Here is a 23182-nt window from a genome sequence, read left to right as displayed (position 1 = left end):
TGGTAAAAGCCCTCTGTGAGGTCCTCACAAGATGTGATCTAGGAACCTCTAACAAGTTAGTCCCAGATGTTCGAAGTGTGCGGGGCGGACTATATGGGGAGAGGCGGTCCTCCAAGTACCCTGGGCCCAAGCCATTTAGGGCTTTATAGGTCAAAACCAACACCTTGTATTGAGCTCGGAAGCGAATAGGCAGCCAATGTAGATCTTTTAAAATAGGTGTTATATGGTCCGACCTGGAAGTACCAGCGACCAATCTAGCTGCCATTTTCTGTACCATTTGCAGCTTTCAAGTTTGGTACAAGGGTTGCCCCATGTAGAGCGCATTGCAGAAATCCAATCGAGAGGTTACCAAAGCATGTACAACAGTTTCAAGGTCCCTACGGTCCAGGTAGGGACGCAGCTGGCGTATCAGCCGAAGCTGATAACAAGCACTCTTGACCGTCGCATCCACCTGAGAAGTCAGCTGGAGCGACGAGTCAAGGAGCACTCCCAAGCTGCGCACCGAGTCCTTTAAGGGGAGCGTGACCCCGTTCAGGACCGGATGACAGATCTCACCACCCAGAACTGGGGAACCTATCACCAGTACTTCCGTTTTCCCTGGATTCACACTGAGTTTGTTCTCCCTCATCCAGCCCATTACCAACGCCAAGCAGGCATCTAGAGGAGAGATGCCATCCTTAGTTACTGCATCAGTCGGAGACACAGAGAAGCGACAGTCCCCCAGCTCCACCATCTGGAATCTGCCCGAGAGGTAGGAACGGAACCACTGCAAAGCAGTGCCCCCGATACCCAACTCTCCCAGGCGTTCCAGAAGGATACCATGGTCGATGGTATCGAAAGCCGCTGAGATGTCCAAAAGCACTAACAGGGACACGCTTCCCCTGTCCATGCCCAGACGGAGATCATCAACTAAGGTGACCATGGCAGTCTCAACTCCATAGCCCGCCCGGAAGCCGGTTTGAAATGGGTCCAGAAAATCGGTGTCATCCAAGATCGATTGAAGCTGATAGAGTACCCATATGTCAAAGTTGAGACAGCACATAACAAATATGTTCCAAAAGACACCAGATCCAAAAGATACATGATCTTGCATGTCTACATGATTCGAGAGGTAGCAACAACAGTGAAGAGTCTCCTTAAAATATATATGAATGGAAACATTGGATCATACCCAAGGATTTGGGCTAATTAGATCAGTCTCAGATTGCAGGAGGCAAGCAATTTAGATACACAAAGAGATTGTTGAGACACTAAAATTCTTTGTGATGCTTTGAAAGGGTTCTTTTGGCCCTTTAAGCAAGAAGACAACAGGACAACAGACCTCCCGCTGTGCTAATCCATGTGATGTTAACAGACAATGGCATACAACCAAAATAGCTGGTAGCAAAAAAAGAAGGAAAGCTTTAATAATTTCTAGTTGCAACCAGTTGCTTTTCAATGGTAAAGGCTCTGTAATTTGAAACAGCTGCATGACAGACCAACATTCAACAGGTACCACTTTCTGCTGGCATGAAGGTAGCATGGCATGAAATGCTAGACTTCTTGACCTTTTCCTGTCATGTAGCTGTTTAAAGGCTGAGAGACAGCATTAGAGAAAAGACTTCAAGTCTAATAATCATATTCTTTCCAGGCTAAAAGGGAGAGGAGAAACCACCATTTACTTGTGTGGTATTGATTTCCTCATTAAAATTGAAAGTGTGATGCTAAATTGAACAAGAGATCTTTGACATGCAGGTTCTTTCTTCACAGGCTCAAGAAAGTAACTAATTCTTTTTGCCCAAGTAGGTGACATTATACTCACTAGCCTGAAATAATTCACACCCCAAAGCTGCCAGCTTCACTTGACACCATATTAGGTTTTAATCAATGGCAAGAATTGCCAGTTTCTGGATTCTTTGAAGGAGATAACTTTCAGTTCTCTGAATAATAGTCTCTGGGTCAAAAATGTATGTTGGCCATTTATATAGACTCTTCCTTATTGACAGTCGGGCTCCACAACAAAGTGAGCATCCCCTAAAAGTCTGGCTCTTCATAACAATGCAATGAAATTTCCCTTCAGTCCACAAGTTTCTAGCATTGTAGTAACTTAAAATGTTGGTTGCAAATTTAGAAATGCATTATAGAGAAAGGGGTGAGGCAAAGGTACCAAAGGAATACAAAGTAAGTAAGTAAGGACATTTAGTTGTGAACAATTTTCAGTGCCTCACTGATGGCAATGCTAGTAGATTGGAGACAGATGGAAAATTTCATTTGGGAGGCAGAAACCTTATTTGAGGGGAAGGTGTACCACTTCCCACCCAGCAGATACACCCCTGTTCAGAATATCAGTGATCTGGATTCTATCCAAGAGGTATTGTGGATAACATGGCATATTCCAAATAGGATCACTTTTTATAATTCTATCCATGGTGATTTCATTCAGATGTTTTGTCAGTCAGTTTGATATTCCTCTCAAAGCATTTATCACTCCATACTGGAACTATAGTTGTTTGCTTTTCCTAAAGTGGTGAAGTTTAGTTGGTAAGTTGATATTTCATAATCTTTTCTGTCTAATTATACTATCCCCAGAGACTGCCACATCTATAATCTAAGCACTCTTTTTCTCAGCCACAGTTACTAATGGCATAGTATACTATTTTTATCATTGGCGCGTTACAGAGTGCCCAAAATGGGCGCTCTGTTGGCTCTGCCAGTTGCTGCGTCCGGGAACCGCAGCGGTCAAACCGCACGATTACCGGATGCAACAAAAAGAAGCCACAAAAAGTGGCTTCTTTTTGCTCCCTGGAAGTGGCGCCACAAGTGGCCAATGGTGCACTCGTGATGTCACATCTGTTGTGGGACATGCGGACACTATGTGTCCGCGATGTCAAGATGGGGCGCCCGTGTAGAATGGGTGCTGCCATTTTGTACGCGCCGAGCGCGTACTAGGGTTGGGGCACCCAGAAAGGACGCCACTTTCTAACCCTAGTTCGTGCTCGGCACATAATTTATGCCTGTCCGGAACGGGCCATTGTTTTTGTTACTATAATATTGGCTGAGGCCTCACATTGAGAAGATTGAGTGTTCATAGAGTTAAATTATAGTTATATGATAGCAATGCACATACATTTTTATAATGCACATGTACATCCATGCACAACAGAACGCAATGTGCAATGTATACCCATTTCCAGTGCACATCCATGTGCAGTGTCCATTCAGTGCAATGGTATCATATGTGCAACTCCACCTTCTCAACCTTAAACTAAGTAGGGGAACTTATAAATGTGAAAGATATCCACAGGATTTGGTCACTTACTACAAACTGATTATACTTGAATGCATATAGATATTCATATGTTCATATAAGAAAAACTTTTTCTAACAATCATGTTTTATAACAAATTAAATATCTGACAAACATTGTCATTGTAACTAGTTGTCTCTATGATTTAAAAAAAAAACAGATTGACAGATGATATAAAAGAGATTACATTTCTGTCTCTTTATTTTAGACTTCTCAAGGTGTATTAATTTAGTCACAATGATATATTCCTATATTATTTGTCTCCCATTGCTTGACAATGTGTGTTCCATGTTCCTTCAAACAAGTAACATAGATATCCTTCAAACAAGTAACATAGATTAATTGTCTGCGATTTCAAAGTCTGATAAAAGTTCATAAAACATTAGCTATTAAAGATGTATTCATTTTCTGGTAATTATTTTTCCTGCTTTCTTAATACAGTACCATAACCTATGTACAGCTCTATCATAGGAACAATTGAATGGTTTCCATTTGGCTATCCTTGACATAAATGAAAAATATTATGAGAGTGATAGTCTACTAATGAAAAATACAAAAGATATAGCTGGGAAAAGCTTTAATTGGGGCCAAGCTGAAGGCTTACTTCAAATATATACAGGGTTATTTTTCTTGACTTTTCTGGATTTAAAATAGGCCTTTCTTATTACTTACACAGATGCTGATATACAGCTATAAAACTAAGTAATAATATGCTTGTATGCCAGCATGTAAAATAATACATTTTTAGTTACTGTTTGGCATTTTCTGAATGAGGAATCAATTTGCTACTGTCAAATAAACCTACTACTCCTATTGCTATATTTGAAGTCAGTCAACATGGACACTAAATAAAAAGTTTCTTAAAATAGATTTAAAGGGAAATGTTAACATTTTGCAAAGTTCTGTTAACCAATTAGTGCATTGGTTGATATTACACACAGAGAAGCAGCTAAACTATCAGTTCATCTTCTGCCATTTCTAGAACTAGATTTAGGAGGAACTTCCTGACAGTAAAGGCTGTTCGACAGTGGAACACTCTCCCTCGATGGAGAGTAGTGGAGCCTCCTTCCTTAGAGGTCTTTAAGCAGAGGCTGGATGGCCATCTGTCGGGGAGGCTTTGATTATGATTTCTTGATGGCAGGGAGTTGGACTGGATGGCCCTTGCAGTCTCTTCCAACTCTATGATTCCATGATTCTGTGATTTTATTTTTTTAAAGCAGTGGAATGGTGATGGAGGAAGTGATATTAGCTGAGATCCTAGATTGCACTGGGCAAGTATAATGTTCCATCAGGCATAACTAAGGGCAGGCTCCCTTCCTGTCCCCTTATATTTCATCATGTGAGGGTAGCTTCCTCATATAGTCATTTAGTGGCCAGGGAAAGATAGGGGAAGAGTCAGACAGGGGCTGGTTCAGTTTCAGCAGCCGCCTACAGGAAGATGACATCCAAATCTTCAAGCTCATGGAAGATGCCCTGGATATTGAGTGGGATCCCCTTGTTGTTCAGGAGCCAGTTTGTGAAACTAAGCTACTTCCCATTTTCCCCTCATCTCTGAATAGCTATTGGGTTACCTATCACAAGGAGAGTGAGGTAAGGGCACAGATGGTTTCAAATCAAATCAAATAACTTCAGTACGGTCAAAGACCAGCAAGAGATGCGTTCAGCATGGATAATGAAGCTGAATCTTGTTGTCTCAGTTGGCCATAAAAATACACAAAGAGACATAAGTTGGACTTATTCCTGCATATGTCACCAACAGGATGCCAACTATTATGATATAGCAAGGTTCTGCAATGGTGCTAAAATCACTGTCGCTAATATGTTAAAACCTTCTACTTTCAGTCTGTTGCTGAAAGGCAAAAGGAAGTGAAAGGTTCTCTGACATTAGTCAAGATGCAAACTGCTTGGGCAACATGGTGTAAATAGAAATACCTAGAAAAGGAAAAGTAAGGTTTGTGAAACTTTGGAAAATAAATTTAAGATGTATGATGGGGCAGTCTACAGTAGGAGTCAAGAAACACAGATGATCTGCGGTAGCACCCAGCCCAGTTTCCACTGCACTTGGCCCCTACAGATCAGACCAAAGTGAGTGGAAGGTGACTTCTTAATTTTTTTTAATGTGTTTTTTGTGTGGGTGACCACATCTTGTTTTAAACCAGAATTACATCACTCTGGTGCAGTGGTGTTACACCCTTTGGTGTCATCCAGTGCAGTGACACCCCTCCCCCCAGCTGCCCATCACCTCTCCAGACAATGGGATGAAATGTCCTTTCTCACTTACCCAGCAGCTGCATCAGTCCCATTCAGAGTACCACCCCACCAGGTATACATCCTCCTCTGGGGTGTTACACAGTGCAATCTGCACCCCCCCACACACACACACACACATACCCCGAGTTACACCAATGCTCTGATGGATTCCAAAGCTATGGTTCTCATTCAGAAGTTATTTTATACTTTTAAAAATGACTGGCAAAGTAAAGTAGGCACCCAGGGGAAACACAGATGTCTTTTGGGGGTGCATATACCCTACAGGATATCCCTTAAGAATCTCTGATCTAGAGCAATATGATGGAAGGGAATAAAGCTGTAATAAAGGACTGTGGACACATGTGAAGTGATCCAAACAACAATAGAAGTGGCAAAACATTTCAAACTTGCTTTTAGTTTCCTTTCCCAGCAATCTAGTTGGGCTCTGGTTCGGCAATGAACATAAAGATGGTCTTCAGAATTAGGGTTAAGCAGGAAACCTAATACTAAAAAGCACAGCTTGGGGTGGAGAAATTGTGGCACTCTCAGTGTTTTGCACTATAATTCCCATACTCCTTTACCACTGATCAAATTGGCTTTTTCTTCTAGCCAGGTAGGAGATTGAAATCAAACACAGAGAAAAAGCAGTTATTATTGCAAGTTCATCTGAGGCAAAAGAACAGATCAGTTAAGATGAACTGATTTAGCTGAACATCCATATGAATTTTGAGACATACTGAGAGAATTTTTCAGATTAATCTCTTTCCGTTAATTGCCATCAAGAGAGTTTCAGTGGATGGCAACCCTATAAATTTGAGGTGTCCAAGATACCCTATCACCAGGGCCTACTTCCTCACTATTTTAGTTGTTGACCCATTATGCTTCAGTAAAGTTTGATGTAAAATTGGAGGTAAAATGAAAAGAACCATAGTAATTTTTCAGAGTAAAAGTGGGGCTGGTAGTGCACATATTTCCGTTTAAATTGAAACATTTAGGAATGATGGAAAATAAATATTCATATTAACCTATCAAGAAAAAAATTGATTCAAAAGCTTTCTTCGTTGATAGGAATCATTTTATTATTAGCAAATGAAAATTGAGGAATGGGAAAGAAATCCTATCTTTTTCTAAAATTGCTATGGATTCGTGTGTGTGTGTGTATGTATGTGTGTGTTTACCTGTACAAAAGTTTTGCTGTGTGGTTTATTTTTGGCCACTCCTGTTGGCTTTTGTCATGCAAATAATAATCTTGCAGGGAAATGTCAGCCTATGCATCTTTTATACAGACTTTATTTATTTCATGTAATAGAGAGTAACTTGTCATTGTGTTAAAATTTAAATGTGTTTTTAGGCAATGCATAGGCTTATGTAATAATCCTGAAGAAGCCCACTCAGTACTCTTAGGGCCCAAACAGACAGTCCAAAGTAAAGCTGCTTTGGGTCATTTGGAGGTATGCTGTTTAAATGACACATGCAACCTATGAGTCCAGAAGCTGTGCCAAAGCTGTGCTCTAGTCCTCAGGAGTGTGGCTTGAGCATGGCTTCTGGCCTCTTAGAATGCATGCATCATTTAAACAGCATACCCTCCACTCGGTTCTGTTTTCTTTTTGTTCCAAAACTAAATGTCAGGGTCCAGTCTTCAAGAGACACATATACGCTTCTCCCACAGTCATCCAGCTCCATATATTTTGAAAGGTTTTCATTTTGCCTCAGTAATTATGAAACCTGACCAGAGATGACAACAGGACAAAAGAAGTGTGTGTGATTCCTGGAGGAAATTATACCACCTTCAGCTCTGTTAAACATGACTGCCTGTCTCCAGCCTTTCTATGTTAGTCAGTCAAGGTGGCTGTCATCCTCAGCCAGTCATTGCTACCTGAATAAGAAGCATCAAATACATGTTTAGGAGATCTTAATATAGCAACATAATATCAGCTGTGACTGCTGGCCACCTCCATAGAGAGACCAGCAGCTGCTAACTGTGGTCAAGGTGGTACTGATGTTCATTTCTCTTGACATCAAAGGTATAGTGGTTTGCTAGTTTCTTCCATCATAAAGACATCTTTGTAGGCCCCTTCCCCATAGACAACCACCCACTGGTAATCCCAGACCATCTGGGAATGTGTGTGAAACATACGGATGCAATTCTTTACTAATTTTACTCTTGAAAGAAGCAGTGAGTAATTTTAGCAATTTTATTCCTGCTCCAAGAAAGTCTTCAGAACCTCTGCCATTTTCAAAAACCTTTCTCAGTTTGAGATTTGTTCTGCAGGGCATCTTTCTGAATAGCATTTTGGTAGCTCTCTGGAAGAAACACAGAAAAGGCAATTTTCTTGCATAGGCAACCACATTTTCTGCATAGAAAATAACAAATGTTATTTGCACAGAAATATTCCTGCATGGCAGGAAGCTGCATGACTTGGCCCTTTTGTTTCACTTCTATGGTACTATAATAATCAGAGCATGTCTGTGTAAGGCCAGGATCCTATTGGTGACACATACCAACACAGCCTTCATTTAGGCTAGTGTGTATATGTTGATGCATGATGTGTAGAGAGACATCTGCTACCATTTTGTATCATGCCCCCCAGGTATAACCAAGTTTTACAGAGAAGGTGGCACAACTCCATGGCCAATTAGAGGGAGAAGAGAGACACCTTAGCACCATCTGCTTGCAAATGGGCAGCTAGGAAAAAAGGGATAGCTGTCACCCTTCCTGACTTCCATTGTAACACATAGAGTATATATGAGATATTTGTTACTCATTGTTTCCATAAGCTCTTTAAAAAGCTAACTCTTGGGACTTTTTCATATGAGGAAAATTGGAACGTTATACTGGTGATAATGCAGGGTCATCCAGGGCATTAGGGGCAGGTTCACAGTTGCTTTTCACATGACGCTGCACAGAATCAGAACAGACTCTAGACAGAAAGTCTAGAGGAAATAAGCAAATTCGCAAAACGATCGTATTTACATTTCCATTTTGCTTGTGAATTCACTCTCTTCACGTAATGGCAGCCGTCTGAAAACCAAGCCTCCAGTTGCCTCCTGTTCTCAGATTTTCCAGGGTCCTTTGCTGCGCCAGGGAGAGGGAGAAAGCCTCACACACACTTCCTTTGCCCAGCTGCTTTCTCCTTCCTCCTGCAGCCTCTAATTAAGGGAATAGCTGCTGGGAGAAGGCAGAGAGAGGACAACAGGGAGAAATGGAGGACATGTCCTGGAAAAGGAGGGCATCTGGGACTATCGGCCCTCTGTGGAATCAGACAGGTTTATGGACCCAGCCCCCTCCTCTTTCGTTGTGTCTTTGTGTGTGTCTTTGTGTGTGGTTTTACAGAGTTTACAAAGGGAAGCCTCATCCTGCCTTATTCTGACACAGCTTCTGGGACAAAGAGTTTTTTTCCTCCCCGTTTCTCTTCCCTCTCTGGAGCATGTGGGTGTGTACGCACTTGTGGAACTGACAGTTTGGGGCATGCGCAGAAAAGGTATTTCTAAGCTGGCAATGGGGGTTTGTCCTCCTACATTTGATACTCAAATTCTCATTGGACCCTAAGTAATGTGCCTTTAACCCCCTTGTGCTCTTGTGTGTGATAACCATTAGCAAATCGGCTTGCTTTTCTGGGATGCCAGCACTTTAACCATTTTCAGGATGGAAGCACATAGGTCCCCATGTGAAAAAGTCCTTGGAAATTCTCAGCCAAGGAGTAAGAATTTTTTTTAATCATTTGCAAATGAAGTGAAGGGATGAGACCTTTGAATCGACAATTTGATGGGAAGGATTGCATATTTTTCATAAGCAAAGCAACCATTCAGACTTGGTGTTACCAGAGGATCTTACCAGAGACATACTGTACATTGGCTAGTTCCTATGTTATGGTGATGGCCTGAAAATATTTTTCAGGAATTATTTCCTTTGAAAATAATTGATTCTTTTAGAATCAGGTTCTAATTCAGCAAGATCAAAGGCTGTCTCAGCAACATAAAAACAAGCAAGGATTCCCCCCATCCCGAATTGCTAGTCTTCAGAAAATGGCTTGAAGTCCCTGAATTATTATGTTTAAAATGACATGGGAACTTGTGATTAGATACTAAATTTGTATGAATAGGATAAGCGTGGGGTGGGTAGGCGGAAGAAGCCAATAGTAGAGTTCCAAATTCCTATATCATCCGGCATGCTCCGTTGCTCCTGAGCATCTGTGAAATAAACCATTGTAGTTAGGCTTCTGCTTGGCATGAAGGTCTGAAATTCATAAAAAGAATAGGGGAATTATCACCAGAAGTCCAACTATTCATATTATTATTTCAGCTTTGTTCTTGCTGACAGAGTGCATGTTGGTGCTTCCTGATAATGAGAAAGAAAGAAAGAAAGAAAGAGTTCATTTTCACAAATGTGTGAGTTTTATCCACGTTAAAAAAAATAAAAAAATACTACATTAAAATTTTTAGCAATCAGGAAACTTGAGGTAACATGCTTAATCTAATTCTGAGCCCCAAATAGAGTAAACCCATAAACTCTGTGGACACTTAGTAAGCCAGCACCCAGAGAAATTATATTACAAGTTAAGTATCCCTTATCCAGAAATCCAAAAATATCCACATGGGTAGATGAGATAGTGACACCTTTGCTTTTTGGTGATTCAATGTACACAAACTATGTTTCATGCAAAAAACTATTTAAAATATTGTGTATAAAATTATTTTCAGGCTATACTGTATGTATAAGGTGTATATGAAACATAAATGAATTGCATATTTAGATATGAGTACCATCTCCAAGATATCTCATTGTGCACATGTAAATATCCCATAATCCAAAAGAAAGAAAGAATGAAAGAAAGATAGAAAAGAAATCCCAAATTCAAAACACTTCTAGCCCCAAGCATTTCAAATAAGGAAGACTCAACCTGTAATTAAAATAAATCTCATCCAGTTGAGATTAAAAATTGAGTTTAGACCACTGTGTCTATGGAGCTCGACAGACGGCCCCAAAGGAATGGTTTTCCGCTGCCCCTTTCTGTGCCAGATCGGGGCCGCAGCAATCACACACCACAGGCCTGATCCAGCACTTTGCCATTCTTAAAAGAAATGGCAAAATGTTGCTCTTTTTTAAAGCTGCAAAAAGATGCCCTTGTCATGGTGATGGCCTCTTTTCTGTATTTCTTCAGTGCAGCAAATGTAAACACTGCACCAAAGAAATGGCATGATGTTGCACACTGTGTGGGTGAGCTGGCGGCGTGATGCCAGCATCAGGGTGGAGTTAGGATGTGCGCTGTGAAGTCACCACACCCCCACTCCACCCTGATATCGGCATTTCTTGCCAGTCTGTTTAACTCCTATCTCCTCATTTTCATTTCACAATTAAGCTTATCATATTGCCACCTGGGGTGTGATGAGGGTGGAATGAAAGGGAGTGGGATGGGAATAGAATGGGGCAAGGGACACATTTTACTGCATTCCAGAATGCCAACGATGCCACCGGAAGTTCCCATTCCATTCCTGATCCATCCCAGAGGAGGCAATTTTCAGGAACTGTTCAGAAGCGTTCCTGAAAATTGCCTCTTCTGGGATGGATTGGGAATGGAATGGGAATTTCTGGTGGCAGCAGCGGCATTCCAGTACACAGAAAAATGTGTGCCTTGCCCCCTTCCATTCCCACCCCGCTCCATTTCATTCTACCCTCATCACGTCCTGGGAGGCAATGCGATAAGCTTAATCAGCTATTGAGAGACAGTGGTCTGGGGACTCTTGAGGGAGAAGTATTGCTGTTCTCTATATTATTATCTCATTTTATTTGAAAACAATCCCCCCCCAAAAGTATGTATATATTTATCCAAATTTACTGTATGTATATATAGTTATGAAAATGTGCCAAGGTGTGCATCCTCTCAGGGCCCTGCTAGGCTACAGGAAATATTTAAATACTGGCTGGAATTCAGTATTGTAATCCTGGATTCATGATTGAAGAGTCATTGGTCTGTAATGATTCATATTCTCAAGGACTATGCATTTATGATCATAGCACTATGACCATGCCCTCCCCCCCAATTCTACCTTAATGATCACCAAACACATTAAATGAGGGAGATCTGTTTTCCTGTTGATTGAAGCACAGCAGCCTAAAGTTTCCACCCACTTGCCATCAGATATCTCAAATGCAAGGAGGAACTGCAATAGAAATTCCACTTTTCAGAGATCACTAGCAGGAGGGGAATGGAAACTTAAATCTGCTAAACCTCAATAGACAGGAGAACAGACCTCCATCATTTGCAGTGGCTGGTGGCCATTAAGGTAGGATAGGGAAGGTTGGGCCAGGAGACACTTCTTAGTTAATTAAGCAGCCAATCTAGGCTTTTAGCCATCATATATGAATTGATGGAAGGAAGGAATGCAGTGGTGAGGTGAGGTTACACTGATTTATACCTGGAATTACAACTTAAATTAGGCTGAAACATCCACTGACAACTTTGATAAGAGTCTGTTTGTCTTCCAGGTGTCCAGTTGCTGCCACCTTGATAGTGGCATTCATTGAAGGAAGGCAGGAGCCCAGTGCCAGGAATGGGAATTAGCAGTTTGTAAATCAATAAAGCAACAAAGAAAAGGGAGAGTTCAGTTACTTGAAATGTGCATTAAAAGGAGAACAAAAGATTAATAGCCAAGTGGGACCATGGACTGTGACCTGTATTTTTAAAAATCTTATATTTTGTTGGGATGGGCTGGTTTAGAAACTGGATTGGGTGCAAAAGGACTCCAATACTCAACAAAACTAGAAACATTCTACAATATTCTGTTCTCTAACCCACCTCCCTCCCTCCCTCTCTGTGTGTATGTGTGTGTGTCTGTCTTAATGGGAAGGAAGGAGCAAGAAAATGACAGAGAAAGATAAATTATCTTAATGACAAGGCAATAACATGGATGGGAGAGTTTTTGATAGCACACATCTAAGTCAAGACTGGCCTCTCCTCCCCTTCCCCTTCCCTCCTCCATACCAAGGTACATAAAATTTCAATAACACCATAACATTTTCCAGAAGCATTTATGTAACTTAAGCAACTGTGTCAACGACTGGCATTTCCATTTGCTTGCCTGAAGATTCCATGTGTGCTCCTCCATCTGATCCAACATGATTCCAGATTTGTTGGAATATTTCAAATCCATTAGGAACAGATTCCATTCAGATTTCTCCAGCATTGCGCACGGCTCACTTACAATTTTAATTTCGTTTTCCTTGTTCCCACATCTACTATTTTCTATTGTCCTTGAAATACTAGTTCTCTGATATCTATGTGGAACTTTAGATTAGCTTCAAAGTAATTCACATAAATTGTCATCATTACAACAACCTTACAAGGTAAATGAGATAGAGTTAAGATGATAAATAATGGCTTGGTAAAATGAGGAAAATGCTATATGATTCCAGGGCGAATCTGTAAGTTTCTTTCCCCCTCCACTCTGTCACTGTAATATCTAACTCATTCACATTGTATACACAACACACATCAAACAATTATGCTTGCCTGTTATTTTTGCCTATATAACAGATGTCTGCAATGTCTCTCGTGTTCTTTGATTCATATTTCAACATTGCATTTGGTGGTCCTTATGTAGACTTGTCTGCAGCTGCACAGTATGCAGTAAACTCTTGCAGCCATGAGACCGTCTCTCCTGTCCTTTGCCGAGTACAGTATTTGCTGAATTTTCTTGGTTGATTTGTAGCTCATTTGGAGGTTGTGCTTCCTCACCACTTTCCCTATTCTGTCTGTGACTCCTTTGATGTATGGTAAAAAATATCTTCCTTTTGGCAGACTGGGTCAGCCAGAAAAATCAGCAGTAGCAGAACACATTATAAACCATCATGGGCATAAAAGGCTGTTTGAAAACACTGAAATTCTGGACCATGGCAACAACTATCAGGTCAGAATGCACAGGGAAACCATTGAAATCCATAAACATCTGGACAACTTCAACAAGAAAGCAGAAACCATTAAAGTAAATAAAGTTTGGCTACCAGTCCTGAAAAACACCGAAATCAAGACCCAGCCCATGCAAATGAAAACTACCCATTGTCCCAACAGACAATGGATAATTAATTAAATAGACACTCTGAGGCCTTGCCATTGAACAACAGAACAATACATAGATTAACAAGCAAATCACTTCCCCTCAACCAACAGTATATATACCCCACTCTCTTCCATGCCAGCATTCTCTGAAGATGCCAGCCATAAATGCTAGTGAAATGCCAGGAAAAAAAACTCTTCTAGAACATGGCCTCATAGTCTGAAAAAAAACCCAAACATTATAATATTTCTCCTTTCCCTCTCTCCTTCTCCCCCTCAGAACAATCATGGCCACCAACATCTCCCTGAAGTCGGCATGCACATTCACACAGCAGCTCACTTTGGAAGGTGGTTGGCAGCCACAATAACTTATCCATCTCACCTGAAGCATGGTACTGCTATGTGAATATGCTTGCAGAGGCCCTGTACTTTGGGAGGGGGCAGAGCAGTGATGGCTGCTGCCAATATACATTTGGCAATGTGGAAAACAGATCCCGCAATCATGTATTGTCAAAGCGCTTTCGAGGGAAACAGTATGGTAAGGAATGATACCAAACTTGTACGCTTCCATTTCTTTCACATTCTTGTGGCCTTCCCCCTTGCTATTTTCTGTGTAACATGGCAATCTTTCATGAGCTGAGTCTTTCTTTATATAAAAGAGACAAAAGACTAGAATATTGTCACACAAAGTAAATAATCTAAATTTCCTGAGATATACACACACATTTTTGCACTCTTTATAATGCTTACCAGTGGAATAAACAAGAAACAGAAATCAAATATGAAGCTCTAAAGAGTCCAAAACAAGGCAATAGGACACTCCCAGATTTGTTTCTTTGTATGTATAATTTACAGCAACTCTACAAAAGCAGTAGCACATGTTTTCATCCTTATCTTCAGAGCCCTCAGTGGCCTTGATCTCCTCCATCTCTGCATTCTCATTCCTAACCATCCCTGTCTTTAATCCTCTAGATTTTCTGTGTAACAGGTTTCCTACTCCTTCAAAGTATTCTGCCTTTTCCCCCAACCAACATGTCATCATGATACGATGGACATTTTGCTAGTAAATATATATAATCTGGCGATCTGAGTGATTTTTCTTTTTCCTGACACATATTTTGCAGATGTTTTTCTTCTGTGTTTGTTTTGACCATTGGAAATAATGCTGTGACTTAGCTGCCCTTTATCTGTCACAAAGGAGGTGAGAATGGCTGTCCCAAATAATTCATTGCCCTGCTATTTGAGATACAGGAAGCTGCCAGGCTAACCTGTTCTTTCATAACTAATGTTCTAGGTTCTGTATCAAGGCTAGCATTTTATCACTCTAAGCCTTCAACTGAGGGCCCAAACGGACAGGCCAAAATAAAGCTGCTTTGGGACATTTTGGAGATACACTGTTTAAATGCTGCATGAGTCCTAAGAGGCGAGAGGCTGTGTCAAAGCCATGCTCCAGTCCTAAGTACTAGAACACAGCTTTGATGCAGCTTCTAGCCTCTTAAGGCGTGTGTATCATTTAAACAGCATACATACAAAATGAACCGAAGCAGCTTTATTTTGGCCTGTCTGTTGGAGCCCTGAGTTCACAGGTACCATAGCATCAGGGGTTGGGATGGGGATCTTAATCATGAACTTTATCTTTTAAATTATTTAAACCTGAAGTGAAACAATACTCACCCCGTCTCTACTGACCAAATTTGCAGCATAGGTACTTTTATTCACAACATAGTGAAGATCATGTTGTATTAAAGATGAGGACACTTTCAGGATAAAGAAGTGGTATTCCTATTTAGTACCACAAATGTACTCAATACATAGAGTTTCAAAGCCAGACTGTTAAGAGTAATGTTGCGTGGGCATTTAACAGGGAAAATTTAAGGGCAAGGCCTAGAGAGCTGTGCCGTTGCCTATGTAGGATGATGAACATGGGTGATGATAGAGCTGTTACAGTGATCTGTACCATCCTGTGGCATGTTTGCTTTCCTGCCAGAGGATCTGAGGGGCTATACTTTAATCAAGTGGAAACCCTAATGGACGAAAAGGTACAGAAACAACAGGCTTCTTCCTCAGAAGGCATGGAGGTAACCTTAGAGGGTTCTATGGAGGGCTCTTGCCAGTTCCCAGAGAAAGAAGAGATGTGTGGAGCAGTAGGTGATTCCTGCTGTACAGATCAGAAACAGTAGTGTGTGGGCCCGCTAAAATTTCTCAAGATGTATTGTCTCCCAGGGAGGTAAGGGGATCCATTGGCTGCCAGTTTGTTTCCAGGCACAATTCAAAATGCTGGTTATGGTGTATAAAGACCTATATGGCTCAGGTCTAGGCTATTTGGCAGACCGTATCTCCCTCTATGAACTGGCCTGGGGTCTAAGATCCTCAAAAGAGGCCCTTCTCTCCATCCCAACACCATTACAAGCATGGTTGGTGGCAACATAAGAAAGAGTCTTTGCCATGGCTGCCCCTAGACTGTGGAACTGCCTGCCCAGGGAAGTCAGAATGGTCCCTTCGTTGTTATCCTTCCACAGGCAGGCTAAGACCTACTGTTTAGACAGGCATTTAAACCAGAAAGTTTTTGAAGCATGGGATGGAGTGGTGTTGTGTTGTATTAATGTATTTTTAACTTTTTTTATCTTTTTAATTGTATTTTTTTAACATGTAAGTGATTTTAATACTGTAATAATTCAATTCTATTTTAATGTACTATCTTTGTATGCTTTTAATTGTACTGTTTTTAATGTTGCAAGCTGCCCTGAGTCCCAGTTTTGGGGAAAGGGTGGGATATAATTAAATATCATCATCATCATCATTATCATCATCAAGCCCACTGACCATTACCTATTCCTTCTGATGTAGAATACTCAACACAATTAACAGTATTTTGTGAGAATGTTTTGAGATTGTAAAACAACTTTTTTTTCTTCAAAGATAAGAAAATTTGCAAATATTCTTAGTTTTTTTTCTGTGCTTTATGTGATCTGTTTTGGGGAGCATGGCTGCTACAAAGTGTTAATGGGTGAAATTGTGAAGGCAAAGCTAAAATGTCTGTATACAGGTATTGTGCATTTTGGCCGGTACATCAGTGCATATATGTAACATGAAACAAGTTAATACATTCAGGTTATAATTCATCCATGTATATAATTGTGCTTTTAATAGGACGGTCACTTAAATATTATTTGAAATTTCTCTGTATGATTGTGAAAGCGGCACAGTGAAGAAAACTGATAGAAAGAGAATTAACTTGGAAAGTGGTGCTGGAGGGAAATTCTATGGTTACCACAGTGTTAAAAAACATATTATAGGCGCTCTCTAGACGGGCCCTATGGGCTTCAAAGTGGCGGCCATTTTGACATGATGAATGCCTAGCGTCTGCACGTCTTGGCGCCCTTGTGACGCCACATGGGCACCGTTGGCGCCTTGCAGCATCACAACCACACCAAAAAAGAAGCCACTTTTTGCAGCTTCTTTTTGCTGCTCAAGGGAGCTATTTGGTTTGTCTGCTGCGGCTCCCTCGCGCAGCAAACTAGGGCGGTGGGAAACCACCCTTTTGGGTGGTCTGTATCCTGACATAATTATTATTATTATTAGTAGTAGTAGTAGTAGTATCAACAACAGTAGTGGTACTAGTATTTCTTACCCACCTCTCCCCATGGATTGAGGTGAGGGACAACAGCAATTAAAAACAAACACCATCAGTTAAAACACACATCAGTTTAAAAGGACAAATAAAGACATATAAGATGTGCACATATTAAAACAATCAACATTTAAAATTCATCATTTAAAACTCACAATTTAAAAACCATCTAGATAAGCCTGCTAGAAGAGACCAGTCTTCAATGCTCTTTTTCAATTCAGACACCATATGCAGTTGTCAAATCTCTACTGGCAGGTCATTCTACAGTCTAGGGACAGCTGAAGATAAAGTCCTCTGGCTGACAGTTGCAAACTTAGTCATGGCTGACTGGAGTAAATGTCCACCAGAAGAACTGAATGTACGGGGCTGATTATGTGGAAGGAGGCAATCCAAAGGTAACCTGGACCCAAACCATGTAGGACTTTAAAGGAAATAAGCAGCACTTTGTACCTTGCCTGGGAACTAATTGGCAGCCACTGGAGTGATTTTAATATTGGTGTAATGTGATCACTCCTAGATGTCCCAGTATTCAATCTGGCTGTCGTGATTTGAACTAACCAAAGTTTCCAAACTTGGTACAGAGGTAGGCCAATGTACAGTGCATTTCAAAAGTCCAGCCTTGAAGTTACCAATGTGTGCACTACCATCTTCAGGTCTTCCAGCAATAGGTAGAGGCACAGCTAATGTAACAGCAGAAGCTGATAGTAAGCACTATAGCAATAGCAATAGCAAGTATATTTCCAAACTGCTTATCAGTGCATTTATGTGCTCTCTAAATGGTTTACAATGGATAATCTAATTGCCCCTAACAAGTTGGATACTCATTTTAGCAACCTTGGAAGGATGCCAGGCTAAGTCAACCCTGAGCCCCTGACTGGTATTGAACTCACAACTTTGTGGTTTGTGAGTGAGTGGCTGCAGTATAGGCATTTAACCACTGCACCACCAGGGCTCTATCTGAGTTATCATTTGGAGTGATGGATCCAGAAACACCTCCACACTGTGAACACTGTCTTTCAGGGAGAGACCAACTCCATCCAGGCCTAGTTGACACACCTCAAAGCCCATTAGGACTTTTGACAGTAAGCACCTCTGTCTTGTCAGGATTCAGCTTCAGTTGTTTTCCTCATCCAACCCATTACCTCCTCCAGGCATTCATTCAGAGGAAACACACTATTCTTAGCTGAAGCTGTATCTGAAGGCATAGAGAAATATATTTGGGTATCATCAGCATACTGATAGCACCCTGCCCCATGCCTCCAGATGATCTCTCCCAGCTGTTTCATGTAGATATTGAATAGCATTGGCAATAGGATGGCACCTTGTATTATGCCATATAACAGCTCCTTTTGGAGGGGGGGGGAGCAGTTATTCCCAAATACCATAATCTAGAATCTTCTTGAGAGGTAGGACCAGAACCACTGAAGTATAGTGCATCTGATTCCCAAATCCCCCAGGTATTCCATGGTCAATGGTATCGGATGCTGGTGAGAGGTCCAAAAGCACAAGCAGGGACACACTTCAGGCAAAGATCATCCATGAAGGCAACCATAGCAGTCACAACTCTGTATCCTGCTTCAAAGCCAGTTTAAAATGGAGTCTATATAATTTGTATCATCCAAGATTACTTGGAGTTGAAAGGCAACTGCCCTCTCGATCACCTTTCCTAGAAAAGGGAGATTTGATATTGGTCTGTGAAATGTTGGAGGGTATGGAAGTTTAAGCCGATGATATCAATAAATGCTTCCATGCACAGGAAGGAGAATGTAGGGAAAACAAGCATGGTAGAGGGTGTGTTAAACATTTCCAACCTGACCTAGGGAATCCCTCAATGGATTGGAAACTTGCTTGCTTACTTGTAAAGAGAAAGAAAGAAGTAGAGGTATTTGCTGTACGCTGCATATTTAACATATTGTGTCATTTAGCCCTAAGTGACAGGATAACCTGGGTGGTAGTTTTTTTTCTTCTTCTTTGTGTAAACTGGTTGCTTAGCTGTCGCTGTACAGAAACTTAATATGTGCAAAATGCCTGGGAGACACAGGCTGTGATTGTCACAACCACCTTTGGAAATTTCATCTTACAAGTATCGCATCCCCACTAAGTGCATGATTATTTTTCACCTGTTCAGGAAAGCTAGAAATGCTTTAGGCAAAATGACCTTTCATAGGAACAACAATTGCTAGTGTGTGTGTGTGCACATTCAGGAATATGTGATTCTCCAAATGCTGTTAGGCTGCAACTCAGTCAGCTTTACCCAGTATAATAAATGGATGCTAGGTGCTGCAGTCAGTATCCAGAGGGTCACATATTATGTATCTGAATGATTAGGTATAAATGGACCTAAATCCAAATGTTAATTCCAACTAATGTAGACCTGATTATTCAGTAGGAAAACATCTGGTTGACATTTATATAAACTCCATTAATTTAACTGGTCTGCTCTTATTTAGATTAACAGTTTGATTGAGGTCACAGAAATTTAAGTCTAAATTAGGGTTTGGAGAAGTTACTTTAGGTTACCACTTGCAGAATCCCTTACATAGCATGGTCATGGAACATGCTGGCTGGAGCGTTTGGAGACTAGGAGTTGTAATTCAAAAAGTAACTTTTGCAGGCATTGGCACATTACAGACCACCCAAAATGGGTGGTCTGCCGCCGCCGCCATTTGTGGCACGGAGGAGCCCCAGTGTCCAAACCGCGGGGCTCCCCAGTGCCGCAAAAAAGAAGCGCCTAAATGGCGCTTCTTTTTGTGGCGTGGTTATGACACCGCAGGGCGCCAATGGTGCACTCGCGGCATCATTTGTGCTGCGCAACGTGTGGACTCAATGTGTCTGCTACGTCAAGATGGCGGCACCCATGTGGAACGGGCGCCACCATTTTGTGCGCGCTCCACACGTATTAGGATTAGGAGCATCAGGAAGTGACGCCCCTTTCTAACCCTAGTATGCGCGGAGCACGTACTATAGGCCCGTGCAGAACAGGCCATAGATACAGCTATCAGACTTTATCACACGGGGAAAAGCAGTGGTTTCAACTGTCATTGTCCCATGAAAGTCATGTGATTATTATGGAGAAGATTTTTAAAAGGCCTCACAATTAAGGAGGACTTATCCTAGGAATATCCAAGTAATAACCAGCAACATATAATTCACAGGAAAATCCTTTGAATGATTTGTAGCTGGCTATTTCCTAGTTATTCCTGTGATAAGTTCTCTTTAATCACAATGTGTGTGAAAATTTTCCTGTGATTGTGTGATTTTCCAGGGATAATGACCCCCGATTCCCCCACTCCCCGATTTTCCAACATGTGATAAACTCAATAGATATAGCCCTTAAACTACAAATGTGTGAACTCTGATATAATGGGGAGGGGAAGGATGTGATCCTCTTGATGTTAAACTACAGTTTTCCCAGTATTCTTCAAAATTGCTTATGTTGGCAAGGGCTCATAAGAGTTGTACTTCAGTAACATCTGAAGGACTATGCGTTTGTGAATATAATTCAATTCAGCTGTTTCTCTTTCTAGTTTTTTTAATCAGAGATACATTTACTTGCTCTTCCTCCAATGTAATATATGCCATGCTATGCCAGTAATGCCCCCCTACACTCTACATTGGAGAAACATGGCAATCTTTATATGAGAAGATTAAAGGCCACAAATCTGACATTAGAAATGGCAATACCCCCCAAAAACAGTTGCAAAACATTTCAAAAGAAATTTACAGGCTGTGGTCCTTGAACAAGGAAATCACAAACACTAGAAATTCATGTAAACCACATGAATGACCACACATACTCTAGTAAAAAACGCAATTCCTTTTTCTATACATATGCACAAAAAGCCCCAATTCCTCCAAATTGCATGTGAAGGAATCACATTCTAGTTTAATAGAATGAATATTATTTAGCTCATGTAGACAAGCTGCTGCTCCAGTGCACAAGCCACTACACCATGCTGGTTCTCTGGTGATGCCCTACCGGTATAGCTAATATCCAAATCATACTGTGTGAAGTAACTCATCTCTATAGTGAAACCAGGAACAGTCCTTAGTCAGCCAAGACCTTAAGAATGCTTACACTCTCTCAGAGTTGTAAATAAAAAACCCTTTGCAAGTCCATCCATTGACCTAAACAACCATATCAGTTTTAGACCATTTATAGAGTTATAATCTCCCAAAAAATCAAGAAAATGACAATTTGAGAGTGCCAGGAACTATCTGTTGTATTACTCAAAAGGAGGTGGGGATGTGGTGCCCCACCAACAGTTACAGTATATCCTTGGTATTTTGGAGAAATTATTAGCTCAAAGGAAGGCCTGCAAGAGGTGGTTAATTTAAAGGGATGTTTCCACCTATGTATACTAGTATTAACTGCAAGAGAGTCTGGCCCTGTACACAACAACCATTAAGGCCAGCATGGGGGCATAGTCGGGACATAGCGCCCTCATGATCCATGCCCCCCCCTCCCCCCCCCCCCCCCCCCGGGTGCCCTGATGCCTCTGGTGTTGTGTCCACACGATGCAGCGCCAAAGAAGTGCCATATAGCTGTGGCAACTTGCGCTCTCAAAAGGTGTGAGGTTGCTGCAGCCCCGATCTGGCTGGAAAGCAGCGGCATCCCCCACCCCTTAGTTTTCAATGAATAAAAGAATTTCATTTAGAAATGTTCCAAGGTTCATGCAAATACACAAAACCAATGCAATGTTCAGAAACATACAAAGAAAGAAAGATATGAAAGGCTGGATAGCAAGAAATTGAGAATAAGAAGACATGATAAATACCCGTCCTGAAGAGTGATTTGCACAGATGTTGAAGTGTGGCTCAGACAGTCTCAGGGCTATACAGAGAGTGAAGCTCTAGTTTATGTAGTGAAACTCAGCCTGTAGCACTGAATTGGCCATGTGTGTGGCAGATTTATATCACATTCTGCAGTCTTGAGGGATACTTGGTTCTATCCTGCAGTGTAACAAAGACTTGATGGTCTTCCCATGGAATTGACAATAGGATTCCAGAACTGCTGGTGGTTCTAACTCTAAGTAACAAAACATTTATTGGATTTGAGATAGGTCACTAGATAGTTAGACAGGAAGAGGTGAATAGGGTCACTGCCTGGGCTGGAGAGAAGATATGGTCTTTACCTGTATTGTGATGGGATTTGTTCCATCCGCATTGCAAGAGGATATGTGGAAAGCTTGAGGGAGAACACAGTAATCAGCAAACCCATTCAGCCTTTATTTAGTGTTATCTAGATCTTCCATATGCCTTTGGGTCAGTATGCCTTTCCCATGTGAAACTTCCTAGTGTTCCAAAGGCCATTGTGACCTCTTAAAAACATGCCTCACTCTATTTATAAAATATGAAAATATATTCAGTGAGAGGGATGTATGGTAAGCTAACAGTTGCAGATTCCTAATTTCCCTCTGCCACATGAAGACACATTAAACAAAATTTCCAGAGTTTCAAGAGTGAATAACTATAATCAGGGTAAGTCTGTGGTATAGAATATGCAGGGTCAGAAGAAAAATAAAGGAGTTCAACTTTGTATAAATCTGGTACTGATGTTTCATATATTTTTAAGAATGGAATGATGAAGATGGACCTCCAAACTGTTGAGTCTTTTGCCACAGCAAATATTAATATATTATTGATATAGATATTATAGATTGTCACATGGATGGATGGATGGATACTAGGCAGATTATATGTGTTTTGACAATGTATGTGCATAAATTATAATTATATTGTTAACTGAGCGATTAGGTGGTGAAAATTATGTGCTTATTATTATTTAATTCGAAAAAGACAAAATGTAAAAGTTTATTTTTTTTTAAAAAAAAGGTTAAGTCTGTGGTGTAGAGACATTTTAAGGATTGCAGGCAATCCATGCAAACATGTCTAAGTAGGACTCCATGCAAAAAATACATACCTACCACTTGACTCAAAATGAGGAATTATTCTTTACTT

The sequence above is a fragment of the Sceloporus undulatus genome, chromosome 3, assembly GCF_019175285.1.
Source record: "Sceloporus undulatus isolate JIND9_A2432 ecotype Alabama chromosome 3, SceUnd_v1.1, whole genome shotgun sequence".
In the NCBI taxonomy this organism is placed as follows: Eukaryota; Metazoa; Chordata; class Lepidosauria; order Squamata; family Phrynosomatidae; genus Sceloporus; species Sceloporus undulatus.
Note: the sequence above shows the minus strand (reverse complement) of the source record.